Here is a 12,925-nt window from a genome sequence, read left to right as displayed (position 1 = left end):
TCCTTTCAGTTCTGTGGGGCGAGGGTGGGTCGGGAGGGACACGAAGTTGTGCCCTGACTGTAAGTGCGGTGGAGGCAGGTTCAACTGAGGCATTCGGGGGGGCATTGAACAAACAAAGAACAAAGAACAATACAGCACAGGAACAGGCTCTTCGGCCCTCCAAGCCCACGCCGCTCCCTGGTCCAAACTAGACCATTCTTTTGTATCCCTCCATTCCCACTCCATTCATGTGGCTACCTAGATAAGTCTTAAACATTCCCAGTGTGCCCGCCTCCACCACCTTGCCTGGCAGCGCATTCCAGGCCCCCACCACCCTCTGTGTAAAATATGTCCTTCTGATATCCATGTTAAACCTCCCCCCCCCTCACCTTGAACCTATGACCCCTCGTGAACGTCACCACTGACCTGGGAAAAAGCTTCCCACCGTTCACCCTATCTATGCCTTTCATAATTTTATACACCTCTATTAGGTCTCCACTCATCCTCCGTCTTTCCAGTGAGAACAACCCCAGTTTACCCAATCTCTCCTCATAACTAAGCCCCTCCATACCAGGCAACATCCTGGTAAACCTCTTCTGCACTCTCTCTAAAGCCTCCACGTCCTTCTGGTAGTGTGGCGACTAGAACTGGACGCAGTATTCCAAATGCAGCCGAACCAACGTTCTATACATCAGACCCCAACTTTTATACTCTATGCCCCGTCCTATAAAGGCAAGCATGCCATATGCCTTCTTTACCACTTTCTCCACCTGTGACGTCACCCTCAAGGATCTGTGGACTTGCAAACCCAGGTCCCTCTGCGTATCTACACCCTTTATGGTTCTGCCATTTATCGTATAGCTCCCCCCTACATTAGCTCTACCAAAATGCATCACTTCGCCTTTATCTGGATTGAATTCCATCTGCCATTTTTTGCCCAAATTTCCAGCCTATCTCTATCCATCTGTAGCCTCTGACAATGTTCCTCACTATCTGCAAGACCAGCCAATTTTGTGTCGTCCGCAAACTTGCTGATCACCCCAGTTACACCTTCTTCCAGATCGTTTATATAAATCACAAACAGCAGAGGTCCCAATACAGAGCCCTGCGGAACACCACTAGTCACAGGCCTCCAGCTGGAAAAAGACCCTTCCACTACCACCCTCTGTCTTCTGTGACCAAGCCAGTTCTCCACCCATCTAGCCACCTCCCCCTTTATCCCATGAAATCCAACCTTTTGCACAAACCTCCAACCTTTTGCACCAACCATGGATGATTATTTGAATAGAAACATTGTGTAAGGGTACGGGGAAAAGCCAGGGAAATGGCACAAAGTCATGAAGCAGACATGGTGGGCCAAATGGTCTCCTTCTGTGCTGTGATTGTGAACGTCACTCCGACTTCCCGCTCCCATCAATGGACTTTTGTCCAGAGTGGAAAATTCTGCTCGGATGTGGGCGTAACCGTACCCACACAGTGAATGGCCAATCAGGTGAGGTAGCTAGCTGCTGATCGGGGAGATATTTAGTACCACATGCGAGAGCCTTGAGGAGAGGAAGAGAGAAAAACGGGCTGGAGGGGAGGTGCTTCACTGCAACATATCACCATGGATGAAGCCTTCATGCTCCGCTTCAATGGAGCTGTTAACAGAGTCTTGGAGCAAAGTCAAACGACACTTTGAATCATCATTAATCAGCTGGAGGTCTCTCTATTCTCCTTTATGGTCTATTAATCACTGCAGAAAATTACACAAATGCACTTTGATCCTTCCTTCCCTTTCTGCTTCTGGATCTCAATGTTTTACAATCGCTTCATCAAAGGCCATGCTGTTTCAAAGAAACCTGGGCGTTCTCAGTGGCCCGTTCTCTCAGACTCCTGTTCCCAGTGTTCACCCTGCGGGCCTGTTCGATGAGGTTTGACCCCCATTAACCCCGACAGGAATGAAGATTGTGGGAGGGTAATCACCGCCTGCCCCCGCACTAACTCACCCGCAATACCACTCTTCCTTAAGGAGCAGGGCTACTTATCTCCTGGAGGACCCAATTCCCTTCCTATCCACCATCCTCAGGGAAACACGGGCTGGCGATGTGGGGGGTGGGGAGAGGCAATGGGGGGAGGGGACGGTGGGGGGAGGGGGGACAGGGCTGGACCCAGACAGATTTTCCTTCTCTCAGTCAGGAACAGTAGTCTTGTTAGAATCATAGAATCCTACAGTGCAGAAGGAGCCATTCAGCCCATCGAATCTGCACCGACCACAATCCTAACGACGCCCTATCCCCATAACCCCCATTTATTTACCCAGCTAATCCACCTGACACTAGGGGGAAATTTAGCATGGCCAATCCACCGAACCCGCACATCTTTGGACTGTGGGAGGAAACCGGAGCACCCGGAGGAAACCCACGCAGACACGGGGAGAACGTGCAAACTCCACACAGGCAGTGACCCAAGCCGGGAATCGAACCCGGGTCCCTGGCGCTGTGTAGCAGCAGTGTTAACCACTGTGTCACCGTGCCACCTGCTGCTGATGTTGGCTGACTCCTGCAGAGCTGAAGGATTGGGCCTGGATCCCCTGGACTGTGTCAGCCGTGTCTCAGAGACTAAAACAATCGTCACAGGGCTGTGGAGAGAGAATAGAGCCAATGATTCGAGTCAGGAGAGGGTCATCCAGACACGAAACATTGGCTCTATCCTCTCTCCACAGATGCTGTCAGACCTGTTGAGATCTTCCAGCATTTTCTGTTTTTGTTTCAGATTCCAGCATCCGCAGTATATTGCGTTTGCCACAGGGCTCTGGTGGTCTAATCCAAGAAGAGAGTCTTGGTGCTGCCTTTTGGATGAAACATTAAACCGAGGCCCCGTTCGCCCTCAGATAATCGCTAAAGATCCCTTTTCAAGGAGGAACAGTCGAGCTGTCCTCATGTCTGGTTAATAGTTATCCCTCAATAAACATCTCTAAAACAGATGAACAAGTCACTGATGGTGGGAGCTTGCTGTGTACAAATTGGCTGCTGTGATTCCTACTTCACAACTCTTCGAAAGAGAATTGGATAATTATCTGAAGAGAAATAATTTTGCAGGACTACAGGGTCAAGGGGGAGGGGAAGGGGAGTAGAGAGTTTGCTCTTGCATATTTGACACCTCGACAATGATTGAGAGCTTCAAGTTTTTAGGTGTCCAGATCACCAACAACCTGTCCTGGTCCCTTCACACCGACGCTATAGTTAAGAAAGCCCACCAACGCCTCTACTTTCTCAGAAGACTAGGGAAATTTGGCATGTCCACTATTCATCAACTTCTATAGATGCACCATAGAAAGCACTCTTTCTGGTTGTATCACAGCTTGGTATGGCTCCTACTCTGTCCAAGACCGCAAGAAACTACAAATGGTCGTGAATGAAGCCCAGTCCATCACTCAAACCAGCCTCTCATCCACTGACTCTGTCTACACTTCTGGCTGCCTCGGAAATGCAGCCAGCATAATCAAGGACCCCACACACCCAGGACATTCTCTCTTCCACCTTCTTCCATCGGGAAAAAGATACAAACCAACTCAAGAACAGCTTCTTCCCTGCTGCCATCAGACTTTTGAATGGACCTACCTTATATTAAGTTAATCTTTCTCTACACCCCAGCTATGACTGTAACACTACATTCTGCACTCTCTCCTTTCCTTCTCTATGTACGGTATGCTTTGTCTGTATAGCACGAAGTGTAGACTGAGTCAGCAGGAAGTGTAGACAGAGTCAGCGGGAAGTGTAGACAGAGTCAATGGATGGGAGGCTGGTTTGCGTGATGGACTGGGCTACGTTCGTGATCTTTTGGAGTTTCTTGTGGTCTTGGGCAGAGCAGGAGCCATACCAAGTTGTGATACAACCAGAAAGAATGCTTTCTATGGTGTATCTGTAAAAGTTGGTGAGAGTCGTAATCAAGCGGCACTTACTCAGCAGGAACCTGCTCAGTGACGCCCAGTTTGGGTTCCACTCAGTTCCTGACCTTATTACAGCCTTGGTTCAAACATGGACAAAAGAGCTGAATTCCAGAGGGTGAGGTGAGAGTTATTGCCCTTGGCATCAAGGGTGCACTTGACTGAGTGTGGCATCAAGGAGCCCCCGCAAAACTGGAATCAATGGGAATCAGGAGGGAATTCTACGTTGGTTAGAGTCATAGCTGGCACAAAGGAAAATGGTGGTGGTGATTGAAGAGCAATCATTTCAATCCAGGGACATCTCTGCAGGAGTCCCTCAAGGTAGTGTCCTCGGCCCAACAATCTTCAGCTGCTTCATCAATGACCTTCCCTCCATCATAAGGTCAGAAGTGGGGATGTTCGCCGATGATTGCACAATGTTCAGCACCATTCACAACTCCTCAGATACTGAAGCAGTCCATGTTCAAATGCAGCAAGATCTGGACAATATCCAGGCTTGGACTGACAAGTGGCAAGTAATATTCATAGAATCATAGAATCCCTACAGTGCAGAAGGAGGCATTTCGGCCCATCGAATCTGCACCGACTCTTACCCATGCCCTATCCCCTCAATCCTATCCTGGTAATCACACGTATTTTACCCCGTTAATCCCCCTAACCTATCTTTGGATGCTAAGAAGCAATTTAGCAAGACCAGTCCACCTAACTGGCATATCGTTGGACTGTGGGTTGAAACCGGAGCACCCAGAGGAAACCCACGCAGACACAGGGAGAACGTGCAAACTCCACACAGACAATGACCTAAGGCCAGAATTGAACCCGGGTCCCTGGCGCTTTGAGGCAGCAGTGCTAACCACTGTGCCACCGCGTTGCCCAAGAGCCAGACAATGACCATCTCCAACAAGAGAGGATCTAACCATCGCCACTTGACAGGTCCAAGACTAAGCCAGTTTCTGATCCATCTCACCAAGTTTCCCTGAATTCCATGTGCTTCAACCTTCTCAATCAGTCTCTCATGTGGGACCTTGTCAAAGGCTTTGCTAAAATCCATATACACTACATCAACTGCACTTCCCTCATCCACACACTCGATCACATTTTTAAATAATTCTATCAAAGGTGGGAGGCTCTTTGCCAGAAACTGGCTGAAGGAGAGAGTGGTAAACAGGACAGGCCACCACTGATGTTGTTGAGGTTGGATTCAGATGAAGAGCTTCAAAATTTATTCTATGGAGGCAACGTGTTCCAGTCACTCAGGGGATGAAATTCTCCCAACAGCCTCCACCACCCCCCCCCCCCCCCCCGCCGCCCCCCCCCGCCACAGGAATCGTAGCGGGCGGGACATGGACCATGCAAAGATCTATTGACCTCGGGCAGGGTTTTCCAGCCTTGGGGAGAGCACGGCCAGAAAATCCCACTCAGGGAGTGCAAGTCACTGCACTTTTACATACATTTTGTCAGCGAGATCTATGGTAGAAGCTGCAAAGTTCTAACATGAGGGAAAGGTGGGCTGTCTAATGAGGTTAGGCTGGTATCTGCCGGAGTTTAAAAGAATAAAAGGTGACTTGATCAGAACATTTATGATCCTGAGGGGTATTGACAGGGTGGATGTGGAGAGGATGTTTCCTCTTCTGGGAGAATCTAGAATGAGGGGTCACTGTTTAAAAATAAGGGGTCGCTCATTTAAGACAGAGATGAAGTGAATTATTCTCTTCTCAGGGAGTGCTCTCTTCTTCAAAAGGCAGTGGAAGCAGAGTCTTTCAATGTTTTTAAGGCAGAGCTGGATAGATTCTTGATTAATAAGGGGGTGAAAGGTTATCGGGGGTCGGCAGGAATGTGAGTTTGAGGTTAAAATCAGATCCGTCAGGGTCTTATTGAATGGTGGAGCAGGCTCGAGGCATCTTTTGTTATGATCCCAATTGGTGTTACTACTGAACAGGGAGATCCCAGAATGGAAGCCCAGCTCAATAGACCCTAACTCTCACTTTTGTTTTAGAATATGTAGTAATAACGAATCTCAGGACAACTTTGAAAATTTGATAATAATGCAATATTTCTTCACTCCCCTCTTATTTTCACAAATGTACTCAGATTTCAAGAATAGCACAGGTCACACAACATAACTCATACTACAATGCTCTCAATAACCACACAGTCCCTGTAACTCAAGAGGCTAACTGTGGTCAGACAACACCCCTCTCTGAATCCCAGTGGCAGATGCCACTCAATCGATCTTCCATCTATTTCGCCTCAAATTCCCCCTCCTCAGATGATTGTCACATGAATGATTCTGAATTCCACTCTCAAAACAAATGCTTTAAAATCTTCTTTCAACCAATTATTTCCATCAGGTGTTTTCATCAAGGATCCACCTCCAGGTTTTCCAATTATCCTTTCAAACAAGGCTTTCTCTCAGCTGTTTTAGCAAGGACCCACATCCAGGTTTTCCAACTCTCCTTTCAGTATTCCTTTGTTTTTAATTGCAACATGCATCCAAACCTCTACACAAAAACTCCCGGGTACTGAGTCCCCAACAGAATACTATTGTTTCAAAAGGCTGGAAGTAAGGCTACCAAGCTTATGATTGCTTCAGATGTCTGGCTTTTCCCTCACTGACTTCACACAGGTCTGCACTTCCAGCTTTTCAGGGGCCAGTATCTTGTTCCAATGGCATTCCTCTTTCATCCTTTCACTTCAGTCTTCCGGGAAACTTGGGAGTTTCCAGAATTAACCGCCCTTGAGCTTCTTGGGAGCTTGCTTTCATGCCTATTACTCCAATGTACAGCTTTCCAGTTTCTAGCAGAGCTGGGAGTTGTCCCCTCTCTAGCATCCTATCTCCAACTACCTGGATTCAGTGAATCATTAAGACGCAAAAGGTTTTCTCCCGAAAAGTGCCCCTTTAGCTGCTAAGCAACATCTCATTCTTTCCACCAGCTTGTGTTTACTTTCCTCATCGTAAACTCACTCAGCACAACGCAGAAAACAGTTTCCCCCACATATACAAACAGCTTTGTTTAACATGAATCTAACCTGGGTTGTGCCCTTTCCGGGACAAACACTAAATTAATCCGACCTAAATCTGTACCATGTTTCTAATATTTAACAAAAAATGTATAGATCACTTAAACTACCTCTGTTTCCTGACACTTCTCCTGTTTCTAATTGCTACGTGCCAAAAAAATGCCTAACCAGGTATCTCTCCCACTCTTACCGCCTGCCGCTGGCATGTTTGGAAGGATTTGCAGGTTGATGGTTAACCTGTTTGACCACGTTTAGAATGTGTCGTCCTTGGCCGTCAAGTCCTGGATTGGGATTACGAACATGGACCTTCTGGCTCAGGGGCAGGGACACTAACCCACCGCGCCACAAGTAAACAGGGTTCGTTTAATATCTTCTCCACCCAAAATCAAAAGCATATTGGAATTCGAGTGAGACTCACCAAGGACTTCCTGGGGGAGAGTGAGTTTGGGGTGGGGGGGAGGGGGGGGGTGTGATCAGAGTTTGAACAGTGTGGGTTTAGAGTGGGATAAGGCATCCTGAGCTGGAAAACGAGTTTCATTTTATTTGTGGCAATGTTAGGCCATTAATCATTCATCTGATCTCAGACATTTCAGTCCAGTAAAGAACAAGAGGTGGCAATGATAACCTTTTGAAAGAAAGCAAAGTTAAAATAAGGAGCCTCTCTGAACTAATACATCCGACCAAAATTATTCATCTATTCTTTTCTAAAACAAAGTCCTGGAACAAAGTTTGCTGATGAAATCAGCAGCAGTTTGAGAAGCTGGGAGGAATGACTGTACAACTCCGTCAGAGATTGTGAAGTAACAATCCTGTCACAAGAAATGTGATGTTTCATTAATTTGACTTCATTATGAGGACAGGCACAGTTAGATCTGCCGTGTTCATTATGCACTGGGTTTATTATTCACGTACAGTCTCCCACTCTCTGCCCAAAGCAATAATCCCACCAACGTGAGTGCTTATAGGTAATCCAACCATGAAAGGCATCACAACTGAGTGTTCGAGACAACGGCCACAGCTTCAAGGCACAACTAAATGCCTCCTTCTCAGCACAAAGTACTCTTCCGCGCAGGAAGTGAGGGATTTGCTGTGGTTTCGACAAGAAGCTGTCAGCTCAGAGTCACTCCAGCAGCACTGTCTTACTCTCTCTCAAAGCTGTCCCTGTCCCCAGTTTCGTTTCATCCTCCGCATCATTCGGTGTCTTAACAAAAAACTTTTCCTGTTTCTTGCAGATGTTAAGGAACACAGGCTTCAACAACTCATCAACACCACTGCCCATCCTCGGCTCTCCGCCAGTCCCAAATCCCTCAAACTCCATCTCTTCTAGCGCCAGCCCTTGCCGTGTGTTCACCATATCCTCCGACCCTCCCCTCTCTGAGGCTGAGCGTGCTGTTCTCAGCAAAGCACTCAGCTTTGTACCCTTACGTCCCCACCTCAATGAATTCCGGGCTCAACATGATGTGAACTCTTCTTCTGCCGCCTTCGACTCCGTGCCCACTTCTTTGGGCAAGAGTCCTCCCCCTGTTCCACAGATCCTTTCATGTGCCTCCAACATTCTGCCTCCAATTGGACACCCCCACCGAGACAATTACCTGCCCTCAATCTTTTCACTGGGAACAGTCAACAGGACATTGGTCATCTTAATTTTTCTGCCTCCCCCTCACCCATTCCAACCTCTCTCCTTCTGAACTTTCCGCTCTTCACTCCCTCAGGTCCAACCCCGACTTTGTCATCAAACCTGTCGACAAAGGGGCGCTGTTGCCGTCTGGTGTACTGACCGCTACCTCGCAGAGGCTGAGTGCCAGCTCTCAGGTACTCTCAGATGTCACAAGTAGGCTTACATTAACACTGCAATGAAGTTAGTGTGAAAATCCCCTGGTCGCCACACTCCGGCGCCTGTTCGGGTACACTGAGGGAGAATTTAGCACGGGCAATGCACCTAACCAGCACGTTTTTTGGACTGTGGGAGGAAACTGGAACACCCGGAGGAAACCCACGCAGACACGGGGAGAACATGCAAACTCCACACAGACAGTGACCCAAGCTGGGAATCGAATCGAGGTCCCTGGCGCGGTGAGGCAATAGTGCTAACCACTGTGCCACCATGCCGCCTGTGGTGAACCATAGATGGTTACCACTATGGGTACTGAACCATAGATGGTTAGCACTATGGGTACTTGTACATATGTTACTGTTGTCACTGTTGGGGTTAGGGTTGGGGTGTTCTACCTGTTGGTATTGTTCTGTGGTACACTCCGGTTGGCTCCGCCTACCTGTAGGAGTATAAAGGTCACTGCACTGCCTGGTGACCCTTTAGTCTGGGATTGTATTGTTATATAGTATGCTCCATTCTTGTTACTAATAAAAGCCTTTATTTCCCGGGTACGATCCAGCCTCCCGAGTGATTTAATCGCACATCACCCCCTAATCAGGACCACATCAACCATTCAACCCCTCCAATTCTCCAAGTTGCTGCACTTTCCCACGCGTGTTGTAGTCTGGAGCTATGGTCAGTGATGGTCGAGGCTCCAACATTCTTTCCATCACATGTCTGACCAGGAATCTTTCCCACTCTCACCGCCTGACATTGGCTTGTGTTTGGAAGGATTTTACAGGCTGATTCTCAACCTGTTTGGCCGCGTTATGAACTTCCTTGGGCATCAAGTCCTGGGGTGGGACTCGAACCCAGAGCTCCTGGCTCAGAGGCAGGGACAATAACCCACTGCGTCACAAGATCGCCAAATCACAGCGATCAATCTCTTATCAATTTGTCTCCAACAGCCTCAGACATGAGGTGAGGAAAACCCCCAGCGAGGGTAATCCTTGGGAACCAGAGATCGAAAAAACACCTGTTTCTTCCATACACTACACACACCAGACATCAAATCCAAAATTATTCATAGAGTATTCAAAAATATTATTTTCTGAAATCAATCCAATTTGATTTGAATTAATTAATGCTCACCGCTCTCACCACCTCAAGAAGGTGGGGCGCTGCTCTATAAATCAACCAATCATCTCCTTGGAATATTGAGCTAAATTTGTGTCAAACTCCCTGGGCCAGGTTGGAAGGCAAGGTGCTGTTAAAATGGGGAGGGTAGTCAGGGGCTGGAGAATGGGGTGCTCGATTCTTTCTGACCATTTTACCAGCGGCAGAGAATGGAGTAGAAAGACCTCCTCCATCCAGAGGCTAATTAAACCACATACAGAGCCAATCAATCGTCTCTTCCCACATCTCACTGTGGGGGGCGGTGGGGGTCTGCCACCCTGTGGGGAGACCACTCAGTACCAATAGGCTCAGGCAGGTATGTAATCTCCTACCGAAAGAGGAAACGCTGGAAAATCTCAGCAGGTCCGGCAGCATCTGTAAGGAGAGAAAAGAGCTGATGTTTCGAGTCCAGACGACCCTTCGTCATGTGTGGTCTCCTATTTTGTCACTCTTTACTCAATGGGAGGGGGGCTCCCGGGAGCATTATCCAATTCCGTGACTAAAGATACAGCCTGCTGACACCATTCCCCCACCCCAGCCCAAGCATTGGAGCCTCTGTGACTGCCCCTGCCACCAATAGATTCCTCTCATCCACCTTCTGTGCCATCCTCTTCTTCCAGGTGCAGTCCCAGCAGTGGCCAGCACAGCCGATGAAGAAATCATAGAATCCCTACAGTGCAGAAGGAGGCCATTCGGCCCATCGTGTCTGCACCGACCACAATCCCACCGAGGCCCTATCTCCGTAACCCTACATATTTACCTTGCTAATCCCCCTTTAGCAAGGTAATTTAGCATGGCCAAGCGACCTAACCCGCACATCTTTGGAGTGTGGGAGAAAATTGGAGCATCTGGAGGAAACCCACGCAGACAAGGGGAGAATGTGCAGACTCCACACAGACAGTGACCCAAGCCGGGAATCGAACCCAAGTCTCTGTGAGGCAGAAGTGCTAACCACTGTGTCACCGTGGCGCCCATACGAGAGTGTCTTGAATGATGATTTAGGCAAAATAAAAGGCCTGCAAGTGAAGGTCTACGTGGACCCAGAGGTGGACCCAGGGTCTGACTCGTACCATGTGCTTTACAAGAGAATGTAGATACTGAATTGCAGTGATTGGAAGGACTGAGCATTATCCAGCCAGTTCAGTTCACGGAATGAGCAACACCTACAGTCTCCGTATTGAAACCGGAGAAGACTTTCCACACTTATGGTGATTACAAGTTAACAGCTCATTGTGCTGCCAAGTTGGATAAATATCCAATCCCAAAGATTGAAGACCTGTATGCAAAGCTGGCTGGAGGTCAGTCTTATACAAAGCTGGATATGAGTCATGGATATCAGCAACTCGAATTAGATGATGCTTCCCGAGGTTATGTCACGGTAAACACACACGTGTTCCAGTACACACGCCTGCCTTTTGGTGTGCCTTCAGCATGTGCGATTTTCCACAGGACAATGGAGAGTCTGCTGCAGGGGCTGTCACGAGTTGTGTGGACCTTGATGATGTTCTCATAACTGGATCGACAGAAGCCGAGCATTTAGCAAACTTAGAGGAGGCGCTAGAGAGATTTCAAGAGGCTGGAATCCACCTCAAGAAGGAGAAATGTACTTTTCAAGTCACTGAGGTCGCCTATCTGGGGTATTGTGTAGATGTCCAAGGATTACACCTCATGGAAGACAAGGTCAGAGCCACAAAGGAGGCACCTGCCCCCAGAAACACATCCGAGCTCGAGTCACTCTTAGGAATGGTGAATTACTGTGGGCATTTTTACTGAATTTGTTGACATTATTTTGCCCCCTTATATATTCCGCTGAAGAAACACCAGCGTTGGTTTTGGAAGATTCCCCAGGAAGAAGCTTTCAACAGAGTAAAGCAATTGCTGCATTCTTCAATCCGACTAGAGAGGGGGCTATACTGGACCTAGTTCTGGGAAATGAGCCCGGTCAGGTCGTCAAAGTTTCGGTAGGGGAACATGTGGCAAATAGTGACCACAACTCTGTTAGCTTTAGGATAGTAATGGACAAGGATGAGTGCTGTCCTACGGGCAGGGAGCTAAATTGGGGGAAGGCTAACTATAACCGGATTAGGCAGGAATTGGTGGATGTTGATTGGGAGAGGATGTTCGAGGGTAAGTCCGCGTCTGGCATGTGGGAGTCTTTTAAGGAACTATTGATAAGGCTGCAGGATAGGCATGTGCCTGTAAAAAGGAAAGATAGGAAAGGTAGGATTCGAGAGCCGTGGATAACCAGGGAAATTGAGGATCTGATTAAAATGAAAAGGGAGGCGTACGTTAAGTCCAGGCAACTGAAAACAGATGGAGCTCTGGAGGAATACAGAGAGAGTAGGAAAGAACTCAAACGGGGAGTTAGAAGGGCAAAAAGAGGTCACGAGATGTTCTTGGCAGGCAGGATTAAGGAGAATCCTAAGGCATTCTATTCATACGTTAGGAACAAAAGAGTTGTCAGGGAGAAAATCGGACCTCTCAGGGACAAAGGAGGGGAATTATGCTTAGAACCCAAGGGAATAGGGGAGATCCTAAATGAATACTTTGCATCAGTATTCACGAAGGAGAGGGGCGTGTTAACCGGGAGTGTCTCGGAGGGAGGTGTTGACCCGTTAGAGAAAATCTCCATTACAAGAGAGGAAGTGTTAGGTTTTTTAGGGAACATTAAAACTGACAAAGCCCCAGGGCCTGATGGCATCTATCCTCGACTGCTCAGGGAGACGAGAGATGAAATTTCTGGGCCTCTGATGGAAATCTTTGTCGCTTCTTTGGACACGGGTGAGGTCCCTGAGGATTGGAGGATAGCGAATGGGGTCCCGTTGTTTAAGAAGGGTCGCAGGGATAACCCAGGAAATTATAGGCCGGTGAGCTTGACGTCCGTGGTAGGGAAGTTGTTGGAGAGGATTCTTAGAGACAGGATGTATGTGCATTTAGAACGGAACAATCTCATTAGTGACAGACAGCATGGTTTTGTAAGAGGGAGGTCGTGCCTTACAAATTTGGTG

The sequence above is a fragment of the Mustelus asterias genome, unplaced genomic scaffold (assembly GCF_964213995.1).
Source record: "Mustelus asterias unplaced genomic scaffold, sMusAst1.hap1.1 HAP1_SCAFFOLD_682, whole genome shotgun sequence".
Taxonomy (NCBI): domain Eukaryota; kingdom Metazoa; phylum Chordata; class Chondrichthyes; order Carcharhiniformes; family Triakidae; genus Mustelus; species Mustelus asterias.
This window is presented reverse-complemented; position numbering follows the sequence as displayed.